Source organism: Triturus cristatus, chromosome 4_1 (genome assembly GCF_964204655.1).
Source record: "Triturus cristatus chromosome 4_1, aTriCri1.1, whole genome shotgun sequence".
Taxonomy (NCBI): Eukaryota; Metazoa; Chordata; class Amphibia; order Caudata; family Salamandridae; genus Triturus; species Triturus cristatus.
In genome coordinates, this window is record NC_140585.1 from 1,233,862,623 (window position 1) to 1,233,885,651 (window position 23,029).

A 23,029-nucleotide genomic window follows, 5' to 3' on the forward strand; every position below is an offset into this window, starting at 1 on the left:
TATTATGCCACCCTAAGGGACCCACACCCAAAGCCATACAGACTTCTATTGCAGGCTGCCTGAAATGGTGCAAACCAGCGTGAAAACACAGCAAGGCACACATTCAGTGTATTATGCCTATCGACACTGATGCACATCGACACTGCATGCAATATATGCAAGTTGCCCCTACAGTAGTCCATAGAGCTGTAAGGCAGCGTGCATTATATTACATGTACATGTGAGGACATATCTGCATGAGCAAATATGACCCTCCGATGGCTAGTACAATTACTAGATAATACAAGTGATCAGGGAAGCCATCTTAAGGATATGTACAGGGCACTGGTCATAACGAGTTCCCCAGCAACAAGATGGCTTTACTGAAACCAATTGTAGGAAGCCGACTCTGTATATAGTAAACCAAAAAGGTATAGTGTGGACAGAGTCCAGTGAGTCCCCAAAGGTACAGCAGAGGTTAAAGTAGATAATACCTTGGTCTCAATCTTGTGGTAGCTGGGCTGAGAAGTTAGGCTTTTCAGAGGGTAGTGTGAATGCATTTGGTGTACATACTCTAACAAGGCAGGAACACACACTCAAAGACAGACTCCAGACCAATGCTTGTAGAATAATTTTGCACAAGTTACTTACTTGTGTAACGATATATCTGTTAGAGACATTAGTTAGTGATAGATTCCTTACCTTAGAATATCCCCAGGTGTCAGACTGGATCTGGAAAGTTTTCGTCAGCAGTACCCCTGCGCGTCGGTAGGTGTCGTCGTACGGCTCCGTGTACGCCACTGGCGTCGTAGCCGCAGAAATTATGTCGTCGGAGCTACTTAGACGTGACATGCGCGCTGACGTCAGTTCTGTACACAACTATTATGCGCCAGGAGCGCAGAGCCATGCCAGAGACCGACTACTGGTGCAATAGAACTAGGGCCCTGAAAGGGATGACCTGAACCCTAGAGAACAGTACGCAGAACGGGGAGGATGGGCGGGCGGTAAGCAATCTATCACTAACTAATGTCTCTTACAGATATATCGTTACACAAGTAAGTAACTTGTGCATCTGAAAGAGACACGTTAGTGATAGATTCCTTACCTTAGAATTGATACTCCAGCAATACCAACCCCGGTGGTGGGTCTGCGAAGTGAGATTACACCAGAAAGTCACGGAGAACTGAACGGCCAAAGAAGCCGTCTCTCTGGACCGGACTGTCAAGGCAATAGTGCTAAGTGAAAGTATGCAGCGAGGCCCAAGTGGCCATCTGACAGATGTCTTGCAGGGGAACACCGCGTCCCAATGCTATAGTAGCTGCTGTTGCCCTGGTAGAATGGGTGCGCAGCCCAACCGGAGGTTCCTTTTTAGCCAGAGAGTAACCGGCTTTAATGCACAAGACAACCCATCAGGAGATAGTTTGCTTGTGCACAGCCCGGCCTTTCTTAGCGCCCACGTAGCCAACAAAGAGCTGGTCATCCACCCGGAACGGTTGTGTGCTGTTGAGATAGAACGAAAGCGCACCTTTTGGGTCTAGACGGTGGAGCCTCTCTTTTTCTCTCGAAGGGTGCGGAGGCGGAACGAAAGTGGGCAGAGTGACAGTTTGCCCAAGATGAAAGGCAGATATTACTTTTGGTAGAAAGGAGGGACATGGTCTAAGCACAACCCTGTCCGGATGAATCGCCAGGAAAGGAGGTTTACAGGAAAGAGCTTGGAGCTCACTCACTCGCCGAGCGGAGGTGATGGCCACCAGGAAGACAGTTTTCAAAGTTAATAATCGCAAAGAACAGTTATGAAGAGGCTCAAAGGGGGCACACATCAAGTATGTGAGAACCAGGTTTAAGTCCCATTGAGGCATCACAAAAGGAATAGGAGGGAAAAGGTGAGTAAGGCCTTTGAGAAATCTATTGATAACCGGGGACTTGAAAAGAGAGGGCTGATCAGGCAGCCTAAGAAAGGCTGAAAGAGCAGAAAGATAGCCCTTGATAGTGCCCAGAGCAGAGCCCTGCTGGGCCAATCATCACTAGGGAAGACTTTCCCAATGCTCTATGAGGGGGGTAAAGGGTGTAATGGGGGGGGGGGGGGAAGGGTTCGTAGTCTAGGGGGTGGGCTTGGGGGGGGCTGGGAGGGTGGGGTTGAGGAGGTGTTGGGGCAGGGTGAAACAGACTCAGCGAGGAGTACAGATTATATGTTCTTTGTTAGGTCACTTCAGTTAAAGATAAAGATAGTAGATATATACGGTAGGACTAAAAAAAACTGTATTAGCTCTCAAAAGATATTAGCAGTATCAGCTGTATATGTGGTTAGCAAGCTGTTGGGGTAAATATGTCTGGCGAGGGAAATATTATAATGTTAAATTTTGTAAGTCTAAATTCGGAATGTGATATGGATTTTGGATGGGGAAATTAATATGCTGTACGCTTAATATCTGTGGTCTGAATGATGTTAGGAAAAGACGGGTGTTAGCTAGAATTATATATTCAAGCTCGTGGGATCTCCTTTTCTTGCAGGAGACGCACATAGCTTGGTCCAATAGGTCCTGGCTTGGCTCTGTAGGGCTTGAACTATTAGCCTGTACATCGCAGTCAGCTAATGTCAAAGGAGTCACGATACTTGCTAAAAAGGGATTATTGGAGGTTAAGAAGTATAAAGCCGATAAGTTGGGACGCTGGGTGATGGTGGAGGTAGTGGTCTCTCAGCAAGTCATCACACTATGCTCAATATATGGTTCAAATTTGGATGACCCAGGTATTCTTCAAGCGATTAATACAGAATTAGCATTATATCCACACCCTATGATAGTTTGTGGTGATTTAAATATCCATCTTCATTCGCAGGTAAATGTAAGAACAGCTGAATCTTATTTGGGTAGGAAGCCGCGAGTATTTAGGAGTCTGCAGGCGTTGGTCCAAAACCAAGGCCTATATGATGTGTGGGCGGAACTTAATTCAGGTTAAGATGGTTATACATATTTTTCTGCCCCACATGGAAAGATGGTACGGTTAGACTATTTTTTGGTCTCTGATGTTATTTTAGCAAGGGCTTCTATCAAGATACTCCCCAAAATTATATCGGATCATAATCCGGTAGTATTGGAGTTTGAGTGTAAGGGGTTAATGACTAGGGCCACAAAATGGACTTTTGATAGAAAGCTTTTGTTTAATGAAGATTATTGTATCTGGATGAAGAAATGGATCCCCAAATTTATCCAGGCGAATATAGGATCAGCTAGGATAGAGGTTGTATGAGATGCAATGAAGGCTGGGATAAGAGGTGAGACAGTAAGATTTGCTGCGAGGAAACGCAAAATAGAGCGTCTAAAGTCAATAAACGAGTTGGCGGCCCTCTCTCGACTCGAGCAAAAATTAGCTCAAGAAATAAATTAGAAACGCGTAGGGCCTCAAGTTTTGAAAACGAATGCCGGTTCGCAACTTAAATAAAGGACTCTGTTACAAATGACGGGGTCCAACCTTGTGTCATTGAGTGCGTCCCAAAGCATGGGGCAACCCTTTGAGTGAAGAAATAAATTGTGCAGGCAGGGTTAAGGAGGTCCAGGCAGAAGTTGCTGCCTGTCGAGCGAAAATATATCAAGATTATGCTGATGTAGCAGCGGCAAAGTACCAAGTACATAGGAGGGAGCTTTAGCAGTATGGATAAAGGGTCGGGAGTGTCCTTGCTAATAGGCTACGTCAAAAAGAGGTTTATTTTAGGATAGCTAAGATTAAAGATATGGATGGGAAACTGTTAGAGACCCCTTCTTTGATCCAAGATTCTTTTAAAAAGTATTATGAAAAATTATATATGGCAGAGCCAGTCGTAAGCTCTGAGAGGAACCTAGCGGAAATGGCCTGTTCGGGGTTAGACGAGTTGGATAAAGATGCATTGTCGGAAGGGGTCTCTTGGGAGGAGATCGTAACTGCTATGTTGTTGCTAGCCTCAGGGAAGGCGATGGGCTCGGACTCGATCCCTCTCGAGTTCTATATTAAATTCAGGACGACTTTAGAGGGAATAATGACTCTAGTATTTCGAGGGGCGTTTGACGGGGTTCCCCCGGCGTCTTGGTCGCAAACAGTTATAGTAGTCTTTAGGAAAAAGGGAAAGGATCCCCATGAGCTTTCCTCATACCGACCAATCTCTTTAATTAATGCTGATAATAAAATCTATTCGAAATGCCTGGCAAGGAGATTGGGGAGAGTGATTACCCCTCTAGTTTCATTACAACAACATGGGTTTATTGCCGGGAGGGGGACTACGGATCACGTTAGGTGACTCATTTCCGTATTTGATTGGGCCCAGGCAATGGGTGTCCCGGTTGGGGTGGCCCTGTTGGATGCCGAAAAGGCATTCGACAGGGTCTCCTGGGAGTTTCTATGGGCAGTGATGAGGTGGAAGTCTTTCCCTGATGGCTTTATACGGGCAATACAGTCGATGTATTCCACTCCGAGTGCAATAGTGCGGTTGGGGGGAGAAGAGTCACAGAGGCTTATGGTTAACAGGGGCACCCGGCAGGGGTGCCCCTGCTCCCCACTTCTGTTTGCTTTATTTATAAATCCTCTTATTGAAAGGTTAGAGACCGATATGGAAATTCGACCGGTGACCGCGCAGTCATATTCAGTTAAGGTTTTAGCATATGCCGATTATCTTGCGGTTTTGTCCATAGATATGAACAAGGCCTTGCAGAGAATTGAGGTTATAACTGAGAATTTCGGCGCAGTGTCCGGATATAAATTAAATCTAGAGAAGACTCAAGTGTTGAATACAGAGGTTGGATTACCTTTGGAGCTGGGGGTGGAGGTGGTTACAGAGGCAACGTATTTGGGCATAATTATCTCACCCCAAATCCAAAATATCCCGAGGATCAATGCGGAGCCGATGATCGCTTCTTCTAATAAAACCTTGGACCGATTAAGTCGGTTGCATATTTCTTTATATGGAAGGGGTAATGTTCTGAAAATGTTGATTTTCCCGAAGTTTTTATATTTGTTTCGGGCCATTCCAATCCTGTTTCCTAACCTTATATTTAGTAAAATGGAACGAATGTGCTCACGCTTTCTCTGGGGTTATCGCCGTTCTAGAAGGGCAATTAAATGGTTTTATTTGCCCGGGGAACGGGGATGCCTGGCTCTTCCAAATTTCTATTCATATTACTGTGCCACACTACTTCAATTTATGGGTGTTCTGGTTTGTGGTAAGATGGCCGTCTTGGACCCTGCTTTTTCTCAGTCTATATACGAGTGGTGCTTGGGAGAATCGGCACAAGGGTTACTTCTAAAAGTTGTGGAGCCAAGCTACTACAAAAAGACTAGATTCAAAACTCTTCAGGCAGCATACTCAGTTTGGAAGAGGATACGTAAACAGCTATCTATTCCTAGTATTATATGGTATACACCCTTGGACTCGACTGCTTTATTACCTGCTGTATTTCAGGATTCGACCATGCGTAGGTAGTCACAGTACGGAATTAGATTAATTGGGGACTTGGTGGAGCAGGGTGAGATGATTTCCTTCTTAGTATTGCAAGACAGATTTGGGATTGGGAGGGCCGATTTTTTTAAATACTTGCAACTAAGAAGCTTTCTGCAGGCCGTTATGGTAGGGGGAAGATGCCAGGTCCGACAGTTCCGAGTTTTGGATTTAATAAAAGGGAAGTGTAAAATAGGGCAAATATATACAGAACTTATTTTAACACAACCTGATGATTTGTCTAGACAGGAAGCAATATGGGAGGAGAAGTTGTCGGTAATTAATCTGGATTTACAGCTGGTGATGCGAACCGCCAGTTCTATTTTACTTTCCGGTAGTCTGAGAAGTCAATCATATATGGCTATGTTTAATTTGTATTATACGCCTGCAAAGATTGCAAAATGGAAGACGGGAGGGGGCTAATTGTTCAAGATGTGGACTTTATGCAGCAGATTCGCTGCATATGTTTTTTTCATGTCCTGCACTTCAGTCACTTTTGAAGGATATTGAAGGCTTTATGTTACAATCTTTGGGTATACCTATATCTGTAACAGCATCTCTGGTTTTGTTTGGAATAGAATTTGGTACAGGTGTGGGTAGGCAAGGGGTATCTTAGAGGCCTTAAGTTTATTTGCATGTCGGTCTTGAGGTCATGTATAACGTCTCAATGGCTGGATCCTGAGCCCCAGTCTTTTGTTAATTGGAGGGCTAAGGTTATTTCAATATATAATATGGAATCTGCACTATATAAATTGAAAGGTATTAAAAAGAAAAAAATAGGGGCCTCAATATGGGAGCCGATCAGAATCTGGGTGCAGTAATGATATTTAGTAATGTATTATTGTTATTTCGTTGAGAAATCACTGATCTGTATTTTTTGGTTCTCTCTATCTTCTCTGTTTTTTATATATTGTGCTCTGTTAATAATTTAATGTGTCCTCGCTGAATCGATAAAAATTCAATAAAAAAAAAAAAAAAAAAAAAGAAAGGAGGGACGCGGTCTAAGCACAACCTTGTCCGGATAAATAGCCAGGAAAGGAGGTTTACAGGAAAGAGATTGGAGCTCACTCACCCGCCGAACAGAGGTGATGGCCACCAGGAAGACAGTTTTCAAAGTTAATAACTGCAAAGGACAGTTATGAAGAGGTTCAAAGGGAGCGCACATCAAGTATGTGAGAACCAGGTTCTAGTCCCATTGAGGCATCACAAAAGGAATAGGAGGGAAAAGGTGAGTAATGCCTTTGAGAAATGTATTGACAACTGGGGACTTGAAAAGAGAGGGCTGATCAGGCAGCCTAAGAAAGGCTGAAAGAGCAGAAAGGTGGCCCTTGATAGTGCCCAGAGAAGAGCCCTGCTGGGCCAAAGAGAGAAGTGACAATAGGACCTCAGAAAGAGGAGCAGCAAGAGGATCTACAGCTTTCGCTGTGCACCATGCCACAAATTTTTTCCGACAGGCATATACCGTTTTAGTGGAGGGACGCCTGGCTGCCAGAATCACATTACAGACTTCAAGAGCCAAGTCAAATGGAATCAGCTGTCGCCGCTCAATCTCCATGCAAGGAGGTGGAGGATGGACAGGTTCGGGTGGAGGACCGTTCCCTGTTGCTGCGAGAGGAGATCCTCCAGAAGAGGCAGTCGGATCGGGGGATCTACGCTCATACTGAGTAGCTCGGGATACCAAACTCTTCGAGCCCAGTCCGGTGCCACAAGAATAACTTGGGCCTGGTCGCGCCTGATCTTCTTCAGCACTCTGGGTAGAAGTGGTATAGGCAGAAAGGCGTACAATAGACCGCAACTCCACTCGCGACGAAAAGCGTCTCCGAGCGAGTGCCGACTTGGAAACTCCAACGCCCATAACTGCTGACATTGCGCATTCTCTTCGGTGTACAAACAGATCTAACCAAGGCTCTCCCCACTGGTGAAAGAGACCTTGCGCCACCTCAGAGTGAAGACACCATTTGTGATCCAACAAGCACCTGCGGTTGAGTTCGTCCACCTTGACGTTCAGGGTACCGACCAGGTGTTGAACCACCAAGGAAATGCCTTGACGTTCCAGCCATGTCCAGAGATGCAGAGCCTCCTGACATAGGGTCCACAATCTCACCCCGCCCTGCTTGTTGCAGTACCACATGGCGGTGGTGTTGTCTGTGAACACCTGCACTACTTACCCCTTGACAGAGGGAAGGAATGCTTTCAGTGCAAGTAGGATCGCTCTGAGCTCCAAAAGGTTGATATGGAGCTTGGACTCCGCCGGTGACCAGAGGCCTCTGATCTCCGCCTCTCCCATGTGGCCGCCCCATCCCAGGAGGGACGTGTCCGTCACTACTGTGCGCTACGGTTGGGGAAAGGAGAGGGATCCGCCGTTGACCCAACGCTGGTTCGAGAGCCACCACTGCAAGTCCTGTGCAGTGCCCTCCGAGATCTGGATGTAGTTGGATAGCTTTTCCCGATCCTGCGTCCACTAGAACTTCAGTTCCCACTGCAGAGCCTGCATATGCCATCTGGCATGATGGATCAGCAGGATGCAGGAGGCCATGAGCCACAGCAGCCTCAGGGTCTTCCTGACCGAAACCCAGGACCAGGGCCTAAAGATCAGAATCATAGCCCGAATGTCCCAGACTCACTGTTCGGGAGGATAAACCTGAAACTGCGCCGTGTCCAGAACCGCTCCGATGAAGAGAAGCTTATGAGAGGGGGCCGTAGCTCGAAAGTCCTTGAAGCATTGCAGGGTGCGATCCGCCTTGTCACCAAAGAGGCGTGTGCCATCAAAAGGCATGTCCAGCAGGATATGTTCTGGACATCCCCGGAGAAGCCAGTAGTTCTAAGCCAAGCGTAATGGTGCAGCACCACCGTTGTGGAAAGTGCACTGCCGAAAGAATCAGCTGTGTCAAGCCCACAACGGATGGTAAATTTAGCAACATCTCTCCCCTCGGTACTGGCCTGGGAGAGAACCGCCCGTGCCTCTACAGGGCACTGAGGCAGCACCTGTGCCACGGTATGCCACACAGAATGGGAATAGCGGCCCAACAGGCATGCAGTATTCACCACTCGCAACCCGGAACTGGCAGAAGTGAAAATCTTTTTTCCAAACTGCTCCAGTTTCCTAGATTCCTTGTCCAGAGCAGCAGAAGGGAATGGACTCAGCGAGGCAGAAGCCTGGACAACCAGACTCTCAGGCGTCGGGTGTTGGGTGAGAAATCTGGTATCGCTTGGCGACAGCAGCGTGACACACCCTGGTCTACAGGAACTCCTGTGTTAGGTTTGTTCCAGCTGCTCAATAAGATATAAGTAACACCTCATTGAAGGGCAGCAACGGCTCCATAGACGAGGACTGTGGCTGCAGCACCTCGGTCAAGAGATTGGTCCTGATAGGTACAGAAGGGAGCTCGAGGTTAACACCACAGAAAAAGTTCCAACCTCCTCCGTAGCCACGGAAGAAGGGGACAGTGTAACAGGGTGTGGAGAAAAATCCAGATCTACTGGACCCACCACATCGCCTTCCCATTCAGGCTCATCCTCGCATTGAGCTGCAAGAGGGTCCTCAGACACCTCCCAGTACTCTCCTTCGACCACCGGTTGTTGAAGAGGCCGGTAAGGATGAGGTGCCCGGGGAAATGGGACAAACTCACCACCAAGAAATTGAATGGGGGGTAAGAGGCCGGAGCCGGCAGCACTACAGGGCATGGTGCCGGCGTACCCGAGGCATAAGGCAGCGGCACGGAGGCAGCCCCTCCCAATGGATCCGCAGGGCCCGAAGGAGCTCTGGAGGGACCCGATCGGGCAAACAAATGGCACAGGGCCGACACGAAGGCCTGCACCTCGGCCGAAGTCTCGTGCGGTCCCGGAAATGGAGGGTAGGCCACAGGCAAAAACTGAGGCTCCAACAGAGCCGCGGGGGAGTGACCGCCCGCCCCCTCCACCACATCTCGCGACCGGTGAGGGGTAGAGGAAGAGTGACGCCGCTTCTTCTTCTTATGGCGCCTAGACTTACCTGTCCCCGATTCCGGCGAGCGATGTTGATGGCTCCACGACCGGTCCTTTGACCCCCCCACGGAAGCGGGACCTCGATCGGAGCAGAAAAGATTGCCGGACCTCCAACAACTTTCAGGCACGCTCCCGCAAAGCATTCGGCGCCATGGCCAGACAATCGGGGCACGCCTCGGGGTCATTGGTGTGCCCCAAGCAGAAGAGACACACGTCATGCGGGTCCACTACCAACATATTTCAGCGGCAGACCCTACAGCACTTAAACCCGGGCATCCCTACTGCTCCAGGAGTCGAGTACTCGACAAAACAAGTTGTCAGAAACAAAGTTAAAACTTTTAACTAGGCGTACCGCTCTCTCTCGGATCTGCGCTGCTGCTCGAAAAAAGTAAGAACTGACGTCAGCGCGCATGGGCGCGTCTATGTAGCTCCGACGACGTCCTCTCGGCAGCTACGACGCCAGCGTTGTACGCGGAGCCATACGGCGACACATACCGACGCGCAGGGAAAACTTTCCGGATCCAGTCTAATGCCTGGGGATATTCTAAGGTAAGGAATCTATCACTAACTTATCTCTTTGATACTTTGTTACTTTTATTTCTAGGAACCACGTTGAACTCAGTTACAGGTAAGTAAACTTTGGTGCAATACTTTCAATTACTGGCAAATGGCTTGTATAACATCCACAATACTTTGCATGAGCATGAAATGCTTTTCAATACAGAAAGATACTTTGTAGTTAGGATCACACTTAGTACACTACAGTGAGAGACCAATGTAATCCTATGGGAAAAAAGGCAGGTGAGTAACTCACAGGTAAGGAAGCGGTTCTCAAGTTCAGTTCAACGGTGTTGTGATCAACACTGGCCCGGGGTCTGACCAAAGTAGGTGCTGCACCACCAGCAGCGGCAGCACTGGGGCAGCCAGGTGCAGATGTGACTGGGCCCAATGTTGTCCTATGGAGGCTGGGAGCACCTTGAAGAGTCACCGGTACTAGATAAGTAACTGTGGATCAGGATCAGCACTGGAGGGGCCACCAAAGAACACTGAGACTGCACCACCATCGGCGCAGGTGTGGCTGAGTGCAGACAGCAAACAAGGTGTCAGGGGCCCCGTTTAAATCAATTGAGATAGTAGGTTGGGGAAACTGGCTGCAGGCTCGAGTCCGGAGGATGTCTGAAGGAATCCCACAACTGGAGAGGTAAGTTGGATAGGCAACCTAGGCAGCCTTTCAGACCAGACGTCGATTGTAGGTTAGGTTTCAGGGGGCATCTCTAAGATGTCCACTGTGGTGCTTGGTACATTAAATCCCACACTGGCATCAGTGTGGGTTTAATGTGCAGAGAAGTTTGATACCAAACTTCTCAGTCTTCAGTGTTGCCATTATGGTGCTGTGGCGTTCGTGTTTTACGAGCTCTCACCATGTACTCTTAAATGGCAGCACTGCACTTACAGTGCCCAGGAATGGACCTGGGTACTGTAGGGGCACAGGGCTCATGCTCCTGTGCCCACACCACTGGCATAGGGCACCCAGGCTAGAGGGGTGGCTGATGTATGCCAGGACAGTGTAGGTGGTGGGCATGGCACACAGGGATGTGTGCCACGTCGACTCTTTGTTTTGTCTTGAACCCAGACACTCAGCCTGCAAGGGCAGTGTGTTTGTGTTAGGGTACAGGGCCTCTAAGGGTGGCACAATAAGTGCTGCAGCCCTTAGGGGCCTTTCCTGGTCACAAGGCCCTGGGTACCTAGGGTACCATTTACCAGGGGCTGACATGTGGCCAGGGTTTGCCAATTTTGGTTTGAGGTTTTTGTAGGGAAGGAACATAGGCCCTGGGCACCTGATTGGCAGGAGTCCAGGGCACACTCAGTCAAAGTACATTCAGCAATTCAGCTAAAAGTGGGGGCATACCATGCAAGAAAGATGGAACTTTCTCACACAAATTTACTCACTTGTTTCCAAGAACTGTCCCAGGACTGAATCTAGGATCCAGTTCTGGAGTTAGAAAAGTAATCCGGAAAGTGAACCAATTGCACATAACTTAAAATTCCTATTGAGCTCAACATATTACTGTGTTTGAAATTGTGTTGCCTATTGCAACAAAATGTAACTATTACCTACAAAAGTCAGTTGCCTATTGCAAAGTATTTAACTAAAGCATCTCATTCTGAGAAAGTATATTTTGATACCTATTGTTGGTTATAAAATAAAACTATATATTTTTTATACAAACCATTGGCCTAGAGTTCAGTTCTTGAGTGTGTGAGACCATTTGCTGACTGAGTGTGTACAACAAATGCTTTACACTGTCCTCTGATACTGCCTTACTGCTCGACCAAGGTACCACTTTAGAGAGTAAGGTTATATCTAGCTTTAACCTCTGCCAAACCTCTGGGGACTGTGGACTCTGTACACACTGTACCTATTTGGGAACAGTATATACAGAGCCACTTTCTTACAACTGCCCAATGCCAATGCAGATGGACTTTCCAGGTTCTTCCACTTAGACAATGAAGACTCCATAGGGCAAGGTTAGTGTCATCACCTTTTGTTGGGGGGGGGAGGGGGGGGGCTGAGAAAGTGCCATCTTTCTTGCATGGTATGCCCCCACATTTTGCTGAATTGCTGGTGTACTTTGACGGAGTGTGCCCTAGGCTCCTGCCAGTAAGGTGCATTGAAGCCTAAACCCAATTGGCATCTCTGGCCACATGTCAGCCCCTGGTAAATGGTACCATAGGAACCCAGGGCACTGTGACCAGAGAAGGCCCCAAGGGCTGCAGCACTTATTTTGCCACCCTTAGAGGTCCTGTACCCTGACACACACACACACACACACACACACACACTGCCTTTGCAGGCTGAGTGCCTGGGTGCAGAACAAAACACCAAGGCGACATGGCACATATCCATATGTGCACCATGCCCACTAACACACTGCCCTGGCATACCTCAGTCACCCCTCTAGCTGGGTGCAATATGCCAGTGGTGTGGGTACAGGTGCATGAGCCCTGTACCCATACAGAACCCAGGTCCATTCCTGGGCACTGTAAGTGCAGTGCTGCCATTAAGAATATATGGTGCTGGGAGGTTGTCATTACGAACTCCACAGCACCATGATGGCTACATTGAAGACTGAGAAGTTTGGTGATTCTGAAACAAGAAGAACAAGAAGAAAGAAGACCTGCCGTTCAGCTGCTAACAACAGGACAACACCAACTGACTTTGCCCCAGCCCTACAGGCCGGTCGACCCTCGAACCTGCTCCTGCTAAATCCCGGCATCTCCTGTGGTCAGCAACCTCGAAAACCCCGGAGGATCTGCCTGCCTAGCTCATCTAAAGACTGGGACTCATATGAGCAGTGGTTCTGCTCAAACAAGCAACAACCCCTGGTGCCAGCCAGGAACTGCGAATCCAGCCCACTCTGCGTCCGCCGGGCCCGGCCTGTGCCTGAGTGAACAAAGACCACAAGGATGTTCCCCCAGCAACTGTGATCAAGAATCCAGCACCCAAGGACCCTCCTCGACGCTCCGGACTACGCCTGCAGCCTCAACCCCAGGGACCCACTCAAGCGCGACCAGCAGAGGGTAAGATTTTCAGACGCCAAAAGACACCCCTGCACCCGGCGCCCTGAGGCCCCCTGTGCCCAGCTCCTGGGTGCCTACCTAACCTACAGCTACCCAATTTACCTCTCAAAGTGGTGGTCGCACCTGAAGAATCTCAGTCCCCGAGCTTGCAGCCTTTGTTCATCTTGCAGCTTTTCCATTGAAATACATTGGGCGGACGACAGCCCAAAAGCACCCAGCCGCCCGAGTGCCCCTGGAAGTGCAGCATCTGTTCTATTCTACTTCTCCACTTGCCCTGTGTAAGGTACCAGGAGCCCAACTCCCACAGCCGCATGACCTGCCTACTAGCAGCCAGCAACCAAAGGCCCCCTGGCCGCCTTAGGCTATCATTGGGCCTACTCTCCCTGCACCCGGCTGCGCCTGTGCCGCTGAGTGTGTAACAACTGTACCTACCTGAACCTGGGAGACCCCTGAGTCTTACCCCAGAACCTTAACTCTGCCAGTCGAGTACTTAGCTGAAAGCCGATAACTCACATTTTCTCCATAGGGTAACATTGACTAGTTTTCACTTGGAAAGTGTTGAGTTTTGAAACTTTGAAATATTCACTAAAAATCATCCGATCAACGACAACGAAGTTACTCACCTGTTACCAGGAAATATCCCAGTGCTGGATCTTGGTGCCCAGCACTGACCCTGAAAAGTAATTACAACTCAGATTTTCCGACAACCAAACTTTCCTCTATAGGATAACACTGCCTGGTTTTTGCCAGAAATTCTTCTAAGTGTTGAGTTTTGAAACATAGTATTCCTTAAAAATCGCCTGTGTAACAAAAACGATTTATTTCAACTGTTTACAGGAGATGCACCAGGGCTGAATCCAGGATCAAGCCCCGAGTAAGAAAAACCTATGCAAAGTAATTGATATTGCATTTACTTCTAGATTCCCATTGAGCTCAATGTTATAATTGTGTTTAACTTGTGCTGCTTATTGCAACAACTGTAACTATTGCATTTAAAAGTCTATTGCTATTTGAAAGTATTCAACTAGAGCATCTCATTCTGAGAAAGTATTTTTGATACCTACTTGTGGTTCTAAAATGTATCTGCTTACCTGTACCAGGCTTGCTTGGTTCTAGAAATAAAACAGTATATTTTTATATACAAACCATTGGCCTAGAGTTCAGTTCTTGAGTGTGTGAGACCATTTGCTGACTGAGTGCAACAAATGCTTTACACTGTCCTCTGATACTGCCTTACTGCTCGACCAAGCTGCCACTTTAGAGAGTAAGGTTATATCTAACTTTAACCTCTGCCAAACCTCTGGGGACTGTTGGCCTCTGTACACACTGTACCTTACCTTAGTTCAGTATATACAGAGCCACTCTCTTACACCATAGAGGAGGCAGGTCTGCGACTGAACCCCACTAAGTTCCAGAGAGAACTTAGCCGTCAACAAGGTGACGAAAGAGAGTGGGGACCCAAAGCAGAAGCGTGGAAAACACCAGCGCGGAAAGCAGCAGGGAAATAGGAAAAACTTCTGTTTGGGAAGTGCCCAGAAAATGAGGGCACAAGGCAGTGTACAGCATAGAAGTACATGGCGGCGACGCCACCGCCTATAGACAAGGCCAGTGTTACAGTAAACAAATGGACAGAATGCTAACAATGCAAAAATTCTTCCCCAGTCAAAAGATCTGGGTTAAATCCATCATTCTTTTGCCCACTACGCCACCCCAGTTTGGACCCAACCATATGCAAATCAGTCTTGACCCTGTGCCCCATGGGAACAGTTCAGACCAAACTGCCAGGCCAGGTCTTCCCTGGACTGGAAACAAGCATCCTGGGACCGGTTTCAGGCTATGCCACCCTTCTTCAGCCAGGCTAGCTTGAATCCAGTGGCGCAGTGAGCAAGGGACCCATGTCTGGACATACCCATCCCACTCAGGGCGAAAAGTGTTACAGCAAACAAATGATGGATGGAATGCGGACAATGGAAACATTCTTCCCCATTCAAAAGATCTGGGTTAAATCCATCGTTCTTTTGCCCACTACCCCACCCCAGTTTGGACCCCCCTGCCAGGCCAGTTCGGGCTGGACTGTTCCCATGAGGCACAAGGTCAAGGCTGATTTGCATATGACTGGGTCTAAACTGTGTTAGCATGGTGAGCAAAAGAATGATAGAGTTAACCCAAATCTCTTGACTGGGGGTTAATGTTTTGATTTGTTCAGCATTCCGTCCATCAATTGTGTGTCTTTTGCTTTCTCGCCCTAAGTGCGCCGGGTATGCCCAGACGTGCTTCACGGGCTCACTGTGTCACTGGAATCAAGCTATCCTGGCTGATGAGAGCTAAAAGCCCGAAACCGGTCCTAGGATGCTTGTTTCAGGTCCAGAGAGGACCTGGCTTGGCAGTTCGGGCTGGGTTGTTCCCATGAGGCACAGGGTCAAGGCTGATTTGCATATGGCCAGGTCTAAACTGGGGCGGCATGGTGAGCAAAAGAATGATGGATTTAACCCAGATCTCGCGACTGGGGGGTGAATGTTTTGATTTGTTCAGCATTCCGTCCATCAATTGTGTGTCTTTTGCTTTCTCGCCCTAAGTGCGCCGGGTATGCCCAGACGTGCTTCACGGGCTCACTGTGTCACTGGAATCAAGCTATCCTGGCTGATGAGCTAAAAGCCCGAAACCGGTCCTAGGATGCTTGTTTCAGGTCCAGAGAGGACCTGGCTTGGCAGTTCGGGCTGGGTTGTTCCCATGAGGCACAGGGTCAAGGCTGATTTGCATATGACCAGGTCTAAACTGGGGCGGCATGGTGAGCAAAAGAATGATGGATTTAACCCAGATCTCGTGACTGGGGGTGAATGTTTTGATTTGTTCAGCATTCCTTCCATCAATTGTGTGTCTTTTGCTATTGACAAGGCCAGGCAGGGCTGAAGTACGAGAAAGCATTATCCATCCCGGAGAGTGGAGGGTAGAACCAGTCACCTCAGAAGCGGAAGAAAGAACGCAGGCATCCCATGATAGCGAACATACCAGAGTGCACCCGCACTATGCGCAAATACTGAAGTGTGCTGCTCTGACCTGGCGCTATATGATGGCAGGGTGTCAGCCGCGGAAGAACTGTGCCGGAACAGAACAGAACAAGGGGTCCCAAGGGACAGCGGCTGGTGAAAAGAAGAGCAGCCAACATGGACAAAAGAGGAGCACAGCGAAGCTGAAAAACGCACCTGGGAAACGCAGGAGAGGCAGAAGCCTCACGGTAGGGAACCTCTACCGATGCTTCGAAGTACTACGGACAACCGTAGACCAACCCTAACTGAAAGTGCAATAGAGCGACGCCAACCTGTGGGTCGCATAACAGCAGAAAGAGAGGACAGACTGATCCACAGAAGAATCTTTGTGAGTAACACTCTACAGGCGCGTACCAAGCCTTCGTTGTAGAAAGGCTGCTACACAATAGGCAGCAAATACCCCACATAGGGTAAGGGGGCACATCTTGAGACAAGCTCACAGACCGAGGACTGAAAGGACTGCAGAACCAGCTGGTCAGCTGTATTGAACAAAGGCAAACACGGCGGAGTAGCTGCCTAGACCATCTGGATATTACGTCATGAACCCAGGGTTCAAATCAAACAAGCCAACGCTGCCTATGCACAAGAAAAAGCAACACAAAGTCATACAACGTATGAAAAAGATAGGCCAGAAGGAGGAGAAAGCTAGTCCGCAAGGGCCAGAAAATCACAGGAGACCAGACATGAGACGGGGGACCGCTGAATTCGTGTGACAGTCAAAAATCTCCAAGCCACTGAATGGCAGATCCCGAAGAGCGTCCTGAACATTGTCAAGAAAACGACTATCGCGCAGCCATGCATGGCGTGGCAAAGCAACCGACAGGGTCATTGCTCTACCCATAGAGTCAGTAGCGTCCAGGGCCGATCTAAGGGAAAATTTTGCCATTCCCCAGCCATCAAGAAGAAGGCGATGCAAGTCAGCCCGGGGCCTTTCTGGGAGAGAAGGAAGAAAGAGCTCAACCAAGTCCCAAAGGGCAAAGGGAGCACATGCGAACACGCAAGACGTGTTCAAGGCACGGATGCCTGTACTGGCAGAGGCAAAAATGTGGCGACCACATGTTCCCAGCCACCGAGACTCCCTAGTGGGAGGTAGCAACGGCAGAGTAGAAGAAGGCTGCAAGGCAAAAGCTGCCTGGACAACCAGACCCCGACCTCTAGGGTGAAGGGACAAGCAGACAGGATCGTCCGGGGATGGGCGATGCCGGCGAACAATGGCCCGATCAACAGGGTCACCAGAGGAGGGCCGTGCCCAGGTACCAAGCAGGATGACAAACAAAGACCCACCAAGGGGCAGCAAGGGCTCCACGTCCACAGACACCATGTGGCGGAGATCCAGTAAAGGATCTGAGGGCACGGAAACCACAGGGGGCTGCAAGTGAAGAATATCTGCAGCCCTGGGAACAGCCCTCGCAGAAGCCACACTAGCCTCTGTCGCCATTCTGGGGGGCGACAACAAACCATCGGTTGGAGGCTAACTCGTCCACTAGACAGTAAAGGTGGAGGAGCCTGAGGTTGAGCCAAAGGCCATGGAACGCTAGGCACCAGCACCAAGGGGCACCGAAACAACCCTGGGCACGGGGAGCAGAGAGGGATTTCATCCTCCTGTAACAGAGGAGGCACCGGCATCGACAGACATCGAGATGGCATTGTATCGACGTCGAGAATCTCCACAGGGGACTCGGTCTGAGCGCGTGACGACGGCGACTCAACTTCCACCTGCGGGGAGGAAAGATGTCGACAGGGTGTCGAACTCTGTGCCACAGCCAACGTCAGCACAGGAAGACGCACAGGGCTATGTGGCGACTGAACGGGTGGACTGGACGGACAACTGGGATGCCCCTCCGGGCCGTGTCCGGCCGACGTCGTATCGGCTCCGGAAACGGAGTCAATGCACGCAGGACAAATCTGCCGAAGACCCGACATGAGTGCCTTCCTCCTCTGTGGGACCCGAAGGTGCACCAGGGAGAGGGGGTGACCCAAACAAAGCCTGGAGAGCCTTTGAATAGGCCTCCATCGGGGTCCTTGTCGCGCCGACACCCGGGAAGTGTGGGTATGGGAGAGACGACTGCTGGGCGCCTGTGCCTGGGAAAGACCAAGAGCAGCGGGCCCCAGCGTCAAGTCATCGTGACTTACGATTGTGCTTCCCTGTCCGAACGACGTCAGCGGGAATGACCCCGTGAGCGGGCCCGATTCAGAGAAGGAGATCGGCGGCGTGAAGGCGCAGGACCGGACAACCGGGCGGCCAGCAGCTTCATACGATGCTCCCTTAGGGACTTTGTGTGAGAAAGTGACTCTGTATATACTGTTCCCAAATAAATACAGTGTGTACAGAGTCCACAGTCCCCAGAGGTTTGGCAGAGGCTAAAGTTAGATATAACCTTACTTTCTAAAGTGGTAGCTTGGTCGAGCAGTAAGGCAGTATCAGAGGACAGTGTAAAGCATTTGTTGCACACACTCAGTCAGCAAATGGTCTCACACACTCAATAACTGAACTCTAGGCCAATGGTTTATATATAAAAAATATATGCTTGTTTTATTTTAGAACCAACAATAGGTATTAAAATATACTTTCCCAGAATGAGATGCTTTACATAAATACTTTTGCAATATGCAATTGACGTTTGTAGGAAGTTACAAGCGGTTGCAATAGGCAACACAATTTTAAACACAATAATGCATTGAGTTCAATGGAAGTTTCAAGTTATTTGCCACAGATTACGTTTAGGATTACTTTTGGAATTCCAGGACTGGATCCTAGATTCAGTCCTGGGTCAGTACTTGGAATCAGGTGATAAAAGTCGACTTAATTACTGTGACGATTTTTAGACAATATTTTGCTATTTTAAAAGTTAACACTTAGAAAATATTTCATAGAAAACAGTCAATGATTCCCTATGGCAGAACATTCAAGTTGCAGGTATAGTATGTTCTCGTTACTTTTGTAATCCAGTACTGGGTGCCAAGACTCAGTACTGGGACCTTTATCCAAAACAGGTACGTAATTACGTTTTCAGATATTATACGATTTTTAAAGAATATTTAAAGATTGCACAAATTGACACTTAGAAGAAATTTCACAGTCAATGATTTCCTACGGGAGAAAATTGGGTTACGGGTAAGTACAGTTGTAAGTATTTTTCAGAGTCCGTGCTGGGCACCAAGATCCAGCACTGGGAGCTCACCTAAGAGCAGGTGAGTATTTTCGTTTTCGTTACTCGGCTGATTTTTGGTGAATATTTTAGGTTTTGAAAAGTCCACACTTAGAAGAAATTTCAGGAAAAACCAGTCAATGTTGGCGGCCGGGTGCAGAGAGAGTTCGGCCCAATGTTATCCTATGAGAGGTAGGGGGGCCTTGGTTGGTGGCTGCTGACAAGCAGGCCACGCGGCTGTGGGAGCTGGGCTCCTGGTCACTTACTCAGGGCAAGTGGGAAAGTATATAGGTGTAGAGGTTGCACTGCCAGGGCCACTCGGGCGGCTGGGTGCAGGGTGCATTTGAGCCTTCGGGCGCTCAATTGATTTCAATGGGAAATCTCCGGTTTAGAAAAAGGTTGCAAGCTCGGGGACGAAGATTCTTCAGGTGCCACCACCACTTCGAGAGGTAAGTTGGGTCGTTGGAGGATAGGTAGGTACCCCGGGATTTGGCACAGGGGGCCGCAGGGCGCCGGGGTGCCTTTTGGTGTCGGGAAATCTTACCCTCTGTTGATCGTGGTTGGGGGGGCACCTGGTTCTGAGGCTGCAGGCTTCTTCAGGAGTGTCGAGGGAGGTCCTTGGGTGCAGGACTCGGGGTCACAGTCGCCGTGGGGTCATCCTCATGGTCTTTGTTCACTCGGGCACAGGCCAGGCTTGGCTGTTGCAGAGTGTGCTGGGTTCGCGGTTCCGGGCTGCTGCCAGGGATTTGAAGTAGGTTTTGAGCAGAGCCTCTACTCATGGGAGTCCCAGGGGTTTAGAGTCAAAAGGTAGCCAGGACTCCGGGGGTTGTGAGGTTACTGGCCACAAGAGATGCCGGGTTGGAGCAGGAGCAGGTTCGAGGGTCGACAGGCCGGTAGGGCTGGGGCCAAAGCAGTTTGTGTCTTCCTCTTCTTAGCAGCTGCAGGGCAGGTCTTCTTTCTTCTAGCTCTTCTTCGGATTTTGGAATCTGGAATCTGGGGAAGGAAGGTTCAGGTTGCCCCTAAATACTAGATTTAGGGGTGTTACAGGTAGGAGAAGGGCAGGGACCAATGGTTCCCTGTCCTGGGGTGGGTACACCCCCTATCATGCCTCTCGCCTGTGGGAGGGGGGCAGTAGCCTAGTCCTGATGGCGAGAGCCCGGAGATGTGCTTCACCTCGCCTCCCCAACATGAGGGGTGGGGTTGGCAGGCTGGCACATCCCCTGTCCTTATTTGGGGTTTCCGGCCAAGCTTCCCGCCAGAGTGGGGGGTAGCAGTGGCCTGGGGAAGCTCACAGAGGCGGCATGCCTTTGAAGCTTCCCCATGCCCATCCTGGGGGAGGAGAATTAGCACCTCGCCCAGGATGTGCATTGTGGCAGACCCAGGAGAGCAGGGGCTCTACTACCCAGGGGTAGGAGCAACATGTCTTCTGTGTGGCAGCCTAGGCAGCCTCAGAACAGACGTGGATTGTAGGTTAGGTTTCAGGGGGCATCTCTAAGATGCCCTCTGGGGTGCTTGGTACATTAAATCCCACACTGGCATCAGTGTGGGTTTAATGTGCTGAGAAGTTTGATACCAAACTCTCAGTCTTTAGTGTTGCCATTATGGTGCTGTGGAGTTCGTGTTTGACGAGCTCCCAGCACCATATACTCTTAAATGGCAGCTCTGCACTTACAGTGCCCAGGAATGGACCTGGGCACTGTAGAGGCACATGGCTCCTGCTCCTGTGCCCACACCATTGGCATAGGGCACCCAGCTAGAGGGGTGGCTGATGTATGCCATGGCAGTGTAGGTGGTGGGCATGCCACACAGGGATGTGTGCCATGTTGACTCTTTGTTTTCTCTTGTACCCAGACCCTCAGCCTGCAAAGGCAGTGTGTGTGTGTAAGGGTATAGGGCCTCTAAGGGTGGCACAATGAGTGCTGCAGCCCTTAGAGGCCTTTCGTGGTCAAAAGGCCCTGGGTACCTAGGGTACCATTTACCAGGGGCTGAGATGTGGCCAGGGTTTGCCAATTTGTGTTTTGTGTTTTAGGGAAGGAACTTAGGCACTGGGCACCTGATTGGCAGGAGTCCAGGGCACACTCAGTCAAAGTACATTCTGCAATTCAGCAAAAAAGTGGGAGCATACCATGCAAGAAAGATGGCACTTTCTCACAATTTGGTTTAATCTGCCGACAGGCGTCGCACTCTTCGTAGTCGTGGTGCACTCCCAGGCACCACATACATATTGCTTGCAGATCCGTGACAGACATTTGTCGTGCACAGGTCTCACACGGCTTAAAGCCCGACGGCATCGTACACTGTTCCTTGACGCCGAAGGCCTGAAAAACAGCCCAAGGAACCGCTGGTTTTCCTTGACCTGCTTTGGGACGCGGAAAAGAAGAAAACTGACGTAAGCGCGTCGGGAGGGGCTTATATGGCCCCGCTGATGTCACGTCTGTGGACGACGTCAGGGCAGAGCCGTACGGCGCTGCCCCCGGCGTGCAGAGGTGCTGCTGCGGAAAGTTTTCCGGATCCAGTCTGACACCTGGGGATTTTCTAAGTTAAGGAATCTGCGGCTAGATGTCCCTATCAGATAACACAGACACGTTTTTTGACACCCTGCAGGTTCGAGCCCATGCTCTCTAAGGCCAGCTAGAATGCCTTCTCCAGAACAAGGTGTTCACACTTCCTCCTTCAGGATGGCTAGTGATTTAGCATATCAAGGGCAGGGTCTTCAAACCCCCTGCCACCTTAGATATGCGACCCCGGTTTTCCCCAGACCTGGGAGATGCCACTCCCTGCCCTGAGGGCCATTTGGCACCAGGACAGATGGAAAATTACATATGCAAGTAGGCGTGATGCACTACCATGCTAATCACACTCGTAAGGTGGACTGCCTGATGTACTCCACACAAAAAAAAAAAAGGATGCCAGCATCTTGTTTTTGGTGCAATTATAAAACTCTGGGACAGGGTTGTTGTTGGAAAGTGGGTATCTGTTGCAGTAACTCCCCCACTTTTTGCCAGACTACTGATGCACATTTCTTGGTGTGCCCTGGGTCCCTGCCAATCAGGTTCCTGGGGCCTGTGTTCTTTCCCCAAAACTAACCAAATTAGAATCTCTGGCCACAGGTCAGCCCCTAATAAAAATGGTACTACAGCTACCCAGGGCACTGTGACCAGGAAGACCTCTAAGGGCTGCAGCACTTATTGTGCCACCCTTAGAGGCTCTGTACCTTTACACACACACACTGCCTTTGCAGGCTGCGTGTTTTGGGGCAGAGCAAAGTAAAGAGTCGACATGGCACACATCCCTATGTACCATGCCTACAACCCACTGCCCTGGCATAGGTCAGTCACCCCTCTAGCTGGGTGCCCCATGTCAGTGGTGAGGGTACAGGTGCATGAGCCCTGTACCCCTACAGTGTCTAAGCTCATTCTTAGGCATTGTAAGTGCAGTGCTGCCATTAGGAGAATATGGTGCTGGGAGCTTGTCATTACAAACTCCACAGCTCCATAATGGCTGCACTGAAAACTGAGAAATTTGGTATCAAACTACTCAGCCCATTAAACCCACACTGATGCCAGTGTGGGATTTAATGAAATATGCACACAGTGGGCATCTCAGAGATGCCCCATGAAAAACGACCAGCCTCTAGTGGGTTCCCTGAATGGTACAAACCAGCCTGCCACCACGAGACAGGTTTCTGGACCCCTACGGTGGGAGCCTACGCACTGGAAGTCCCGAGCGGGTCCTAGCTTCTTGCGGTGGAGGGCGGCGTTTGCGCGATGGGCGGGGGCAGAGGGTACGCTCCGGTTGCAATTAGCCCTTCGGAGGGATGACGA

General features: G+C 49.6%; 1 protein-coding gene across 2 annotated transcripts in view; it reads right to left on the reverse strand.

The window, feature by feature from the left end:
• The window catches only part of LRP1 (LDL receptor related protein 1), a 1,298,976-nt gene that overhangs the window by 372,853 nt on the left and 903,094 nt on the right, over nt 1–23,029 (reverse strand). The window lies entirely within an intron of this gene.